Genomic DNA, 6,221 nt, shown 5'->3' on the forward strand with positions numbered 1-6,221 from the left:
CCTCCCTCCCCCTTCCCCCTCCCTTGCTTTCTCTGCACAGTTACTACACCACAGATTGTACAACTATCGGGGCGTACATCACATCACACTCAGGGACCCTGCAAGCCCACACTGTGAGTGGAACCCACTGTGCCTCCTCCCCAGAGTGGCAGAGTGTTCCTGTCCCCACTGACGTTTGTAGCCCTCAGAACCTGTATGGCCTCGAGTGGCCGCTCTGCTGAGGTGAGTTTGAGTCCACACGAGGCAGATCCTGCCCGTTGTTCCTTGGGGCCAAGCTGCTTTCCCTCAACAGTGTTTTTAGGTTTATTGTGTTATTGTGCAAGTCAGTGTTTGTTCTATAGCCCATTGCGAAAGTGTACCAGAGTTGCCATCCATTTCCTCCAGACGTGTGCTTGACCTCCTCCTGCGTTTTCTCTGTCATGAGCACACTGCTAAAATGAGTCTCTGTGGACACATTTCTTGGATGAGTGCCTGGAAGTTTCGGGGTTACGGGTCTTGGAGCACAGGTAGTTTAAGGTCATCAAAAGCTGTCAGCTTCCGCCACTCTTCTGCTGTCCAATGTGCCAGAGCTGTGCCGGCTGTGTGTCTTTCTTTTTGCCGGCAGGAGGCTTCTCAGGAGATTCAGTGGACCTGGTTCCCACCAGCCAATCCTTCCTTAGGGCCTCAGCTAGTCTGTCTAAAGAGACCCGAGCGTCAGCATGGGTTGGCAGACTCATGCCTCAGGGTAGGCTTGCCTGTGCGTGTCATTACTGCCCACATCTCTTCCTGCTCTTTTGTCCTGTCTTCTCTTAAGACACGGTCTCAAAAAGTGGCCGAGGTTGGCCTGGGATTTGCTTTGTAGGTCAGGCTGGCCTGGGATTTGCTTTGTAGGTCAGGCTGGCCTTGTACTGTCTTCTTGTTTTGAGTTAACAGCTGTACATTGCCATGCCCGGCTACTTGTCTCTTCCTTTCTGGCTGTGTGTCAAGTTCTATACCACATTTGGGGTTTGTCTGTCTGAGATAGGATCTCACTACTTAGCTCAGGCTATCCTAGAACGTGTGGTCATTCTGCCTCAGCCTCTTGAGTGACTGGATTGCAGGTGTGGGCCACCACACCCAGTATTTATGTTTCTATTGAATTGTGGGAGTCATTTATTCACAGTTCAGTCCCTATTAGATACATGTCTTGTGGACATTTTTGCCTTTCCTAATCTTATTTATTAATTTTTCGAAAATTAGGTGGGAAACTACACAACATAAAAGTTACCATGGTAACTGTGTGTGTGTGTGTGTGTGTGTGTGTGTGTGTGTGAAGGTGCAATTGCATGCATGCATACTTGCATGCGTGGTTGTGGAGGTCAGAGAACCATCTCATGTCATTCCCCAGGTGTTGCCCACATGGAGTCTTGAGACAAGGCTCCTCACTGCCTTGAACTTGCCTAGTTGGCCAGGTTGGCTGGCCAGCAAACTCCAGGGACTGCCTGTCTGCTCCTCCGCATTGGGGTTAGAAGCACGCACTCACCACTGCCCTTGGCTCTTATTTTGCATTGACTTGGGACCGATCTGAGGTTCTTGTGTTTGCAAGTAATCTGCTGGCCAAGTCATCCCCAGGCCTGACTGTAATTATTAAATAGCAAGTGTACACATGCATGTGACTGTTGGGTGTGTTCTTGTATGTGTGTGTGTGAGTGCGTTTGTCTGTACATGGGCATGTGAAGGCCAGCAGTTGGCATCAGTTGTCTTCCTCTGCTACATCCCATATTCTTTTTTGAGACACTGAACTTGAAGCTCACTGTTGACTAGTCCTGCTAGCCTGTGGGCTGTGGGATCCATCTTTGTCCAGGCCATAGGCTCCTGCGGCTCTGCCCAGCTTTAACGTAAGTGCTGAGTGAGCTCTGCCCTCCTGCTTCCCTTCACCCACTGAGCTATTGCTCTAGTCCCAGAACTTTTTCAACTTTTGTGTCTGAAACTCTGAACCCGTTTAACAACCTCCTCCTCCCAGCCTGGTCACCAATGTTCCATTTCCTGCCGTTTGGCTGTGCTAGCTCATCAGCCCGTTTCCTGCTACTGTAACAGAATACCTGAGGCTGGATAATTTATAAAGAAGAAAAATGTATTTTCAGAGAAGGGAAGGGTCAAGGGCTGGTATTTTGTGAGGACCAGTACTCTGCATCCAAGATAGTGCCTCGAATACAGGATCTTTGTGTGGCAAAAGAACCAGACTCCCTCAGTTAAGTCCTTGTGTGATGCTGGAACTCATGTCCTGCTTGTAATTAGCATCTCGATAACAACTAATGGGGTTGAGCCTTTCTTCCTGAGCTCGCTGACACTGAGCATCGCGTTTGGAGACGTGTGTTTTTAAGTCAGTTATCTGAGGTTTAGATGCCATGTGCCTGGATGATGACTCCTGCGCAGACAGGGCCTCTATAAACCTTCCTGCACTCCGTAAGCCACCTTTCTCCTCTGGTTGCATTTCACTGATGTTTTTGGTGACAGGCCCAGGTTGGGCATAACCTCCAAGTCATGTTGCTGTTCTGTGCTCTCCTAAGAGCCTCTTAAGTTTAAATCTTGTCTTTAGATCTTTAATGTACTTTGAAATTGTTTTGTATATGGCTAATTCTTTGTTTGTTTAGAGACAGGGTTTCTCTGTGTAGCTTTGGAACCTGTCCTGGAACTCCATCGGCAGACCAGGCTGGCCTTGAACTCAGAGACCTGCCTCTGCTTCCCGAGTGCTGGGATTAAAGGTGTGCACCACCACCACCACCACCACCACCACCTGGCACTAATTCATTAAAAAAAAAAAAAAAAAAAAAAAAAAAAGATTCGTTTATTTATCATCTGTGTGTGTGTGCCTGAGTGCATGTGTGTGCACCATAAGTAACCAGTACTCATGGAGGCCAGAAGTGGGCACAGGATTCCTTGGACCTGGAGTTACAGGTGTTTGTGAAATACCTGATGTTGCTCCTGGGAACTGAACCCAGGTCCTCTGTAGGAACAGCAAGTACTCTTAAGCACTGAGCCATCTCTGCAGCTCCAGCCCCCACCACCCACTCCTTTCCTTCTGCCTGATTATTTTTAATGTGTTTGTGTACATGTGTATGTGTCTTCTTTTTTCCTTTTTAACATTTGAGGTAGGCCCACGCTGGCCTACATTTCACTGTATAGATTTAGTTGTGGTGAGTAGAAGCCTGGTGTTAGGATGGCTTGTTTTGCTGAGTTGGAATTTTTGTAGCTGGTGCCTAGAGTGGACTCAGGGCCACGAACAAGTCCTTTTTTCTTTTCTTCTGGAAACTGTTACTTCAGCATTTTCTCTTGGGTTTGTAAGCCCTTCTGCTAGCATTTGTGTGGGGGCTGAGATTGGGTTTGTTTTTCTTTTGTAGACTACTGCTGGAGACTTCTGTGCCTTGCTGAGTGGTGTGTGGGCGCTGTGGCACCCTGTGGCGCCCAGAACTGTTGGGTTCTGCTGCTGGGGACTGCGGGACCACCGTGCTGCCGCTGCTGTTTTCTCTGGGACTGTTCATTGTTGAAGAGACAGTGAGTCACAGAAGACCTCACTGACCTTCAGACGAAGCTGGAGCCCATGCCTGACCCACCTGGAACAGTGGCTGTCTCAGAGTGCCGTGCCCATGTCACACGGGGCAGGCTCCAGCTGAGTCAGTGGCCTGAGCCTTGTCCCTCAAAGGATGCACTGAGGTCTGTGCTGCAGAGCTGGGAAGCCCTGCTTCACCACAGCCCCTCCCCACCAGGCCTTGGGGAGGGTGCTCAGGTCTCCCTGGGCCCCCAGAGCCTCCCTGCACCTAGACCTCTCCCCACGGCTCAGGCTGCTGCCCTTCTTTTGCGCTTGTGACCTTGCCCTCTCCCCTGTCAGCCTGTGCTGACGGTTCCACACGCCCCTGCCTGTGCTCACGGTGCCACACGGTCCCTGCCTCTGTTCCCTTGCCTGACCAACAGGCGCCAAGCATCTGCTTCAGCACCAACTCAAGGGTCCTTGGAGCACCATACCTACGGGGCTCACAGAATTCCAGGTCGTCACCCCAGAGGCTGTCACAGTGGAAGGCAAGAGAGACAGCCACACTCGGAGGACCGTAGGTGTGCTAGTGAGGCTTGTTCCCGGGTTTTCTCTACACCCACGGCCATGGGGGAACACTAACATGTTGTGAGTTCTGTACCTTATGGGGTCATCCCTCATCTGTGTGGTACAGCTCACCACAGCTGTGAGGTCCCCTAGCCTTAAGGTGGAATGACAGGCACCCTGCGGAGAGTGGCCTGCCCTGTGAGGCCATGCAGTGGTGGAAGACACCCCCTGTGCTCCTCCCGGCCCAGCTCTGAACTCCGATGCTGGTGACTGTTAGCACAGAAGCATCCTCAAAACCAACAAAGAACTGCTGGCCGGGAGGCCGGAGGCGGGGAGGCGGGGTGGGGGTGGGCGTGCCAGGCGCCGCAGGCCCTCAGGGATGAAACATTCTTACAAGTTAAGCATCAGCAGAGACCTGGCTGTGAACTGTAGCAACTTTTGGTGGGCTCTGCTTGTATGTCAGTCAGGATCCAGCTCGCCCCACCTGGTTCTCTGTAAGTTTGTACTTTTTCCTGCCTTGGCCTCTGAGATACCATGCTTCAGGAATTCAGTCTTGTGGCAGTTTCCAATCTGCAGACATGGAGGAGACGAGCCATCATTTCAGAGATCTGCTGCTCCTGAAGTCAGGGAGAGCTGGGACACTTCTCAGCCCTTCAGGGTTAGTCTACAAGGGCTGGTCCTTGGTTGGCACTGGAAGAGATTTGGATGTAACACTTCCCAGAGCTGCAGATAGGATGGGCAATGGATAGCTCCTGCTTGGCATCCCAAGGCCTCAGAGAGCTTTGCACTACAGTATTTCCGGGGGTTGAATCAGCTCTCAGCTAGCATCCTGTAGCTTCCAGGAACTCATTTCAAAACAGTGTAGCAGTTTGTTTTTATCCCATTTACAGTTTATCCCCACCGATTATAAAGCATCTCCCATTTGAAATGTCTGGCTTCCCACTGCATTCTTGGAGGAGGGTGGGACAAGAACCTAGGTGGACACAGGTTTTCTGCAACTATTTGACTGCTGGAAAGCCAGCTGCAATGTTCCCAGGTCTGGGCTTGTCCCTCACAGTGGGCCCAGCCATCCTGGGAAAGCTGTCTTCTATTCAAAGCAGGGAAGACAGCTTTTCCCTGTGAGCCATGGTGTGCTAGCTCCTGCCTGGGCTAGAATAGCGGCTCCTCATCTTGGTTAGTGTCAGCAGCATCCGGAGGGTGTGCCACCATGTGGGTTGCTGGGCTCCTGCTATTTCCACAAGGCATTTATTGCTGCTGGGTCAAGGGCTGCAGTCTCAGGACTGTTCTGGAGAAGGTGGTATAAAACCAAAGTGGGCAGGGACGGAGGGAGTGGGCAGAGCAGGGCCCAGGGCTTAGTCTCCAGCACAAGTATTCAGAGGTGGAGCATTTGAGAGGTGACTAGATCCTGAGGGCGCTAACCTTGAGGGAAAAATGGCTCCATTTGTGGGTTCACAGGGGATGGGTTTGGAAGAGGGAGCTTTATTATAAACGTTCTCTGGGATGTGGCTGTAGGGATGTGGCTGTAGGGGTGTGGCTCCATGATCAAGCACTTATTCATTATTTACATAGCATGCTCCATACCAGTACCACAATGCCCTCTCTTGTGTTGTTTAACCTAAAAGGAACAGCCCACTGACTGTGGACCGAAACCTTGGAGACCATGAGCCTATACAAACATGTCCTCCTTTAAGGTGACTTCCTTGGCTATTATTTTACCGTGGCAGAGAATTTACTAACACGGGGTCATTATTGCCTGGGTTTTCTCAACTCTGCAACAACCTTGTCTAGAGGCTGCCCAGCTCAGAAGCTGGGAGCTCTGGCGTTAGGACCTGCAGTGTCTCCCAAAGCACAAGTGTTGATGGCTCAGCTTTTGCCCCAGGAACTGTTGGGAGGTTGGGGAATATTTAATGGGCGGGGCCAAGTAGGAGGAGCTTAATCATTAGGGCATGTCCTTGAGGGGGACATTGGATCCTGACCCCTGGTCTGCCTCTTCTCATAGGCTGTCATAAGGTGAACAGACCGCTCTGTCAGGCGTCACACCATGATGGTTTGCCGGACACAGACCAAAACAAGGGCTCCCTAGCCAACCAGAGACCAAAGCCTACATACCATGAGCCAAAATAACCCTTTTTTTCTGTTTTTCTTTCATCAATGTTTTCTCTTTCCT

The sequence above is a fragment of the Phodopus roborovskii genome, unplaced genomic scaffold (genome assembly GCF_943737965.1).
Source record: "Phodopus roborovskii unplaced genomic scaffold, PHOROB, whole genome shotgun sequence".
Lineage (NCBI taxonomy): Eukaryota > Metazoa > Chordata > Mammalia > Rodentia > Cricetidae > Phodopus > Phodopus roborovskii.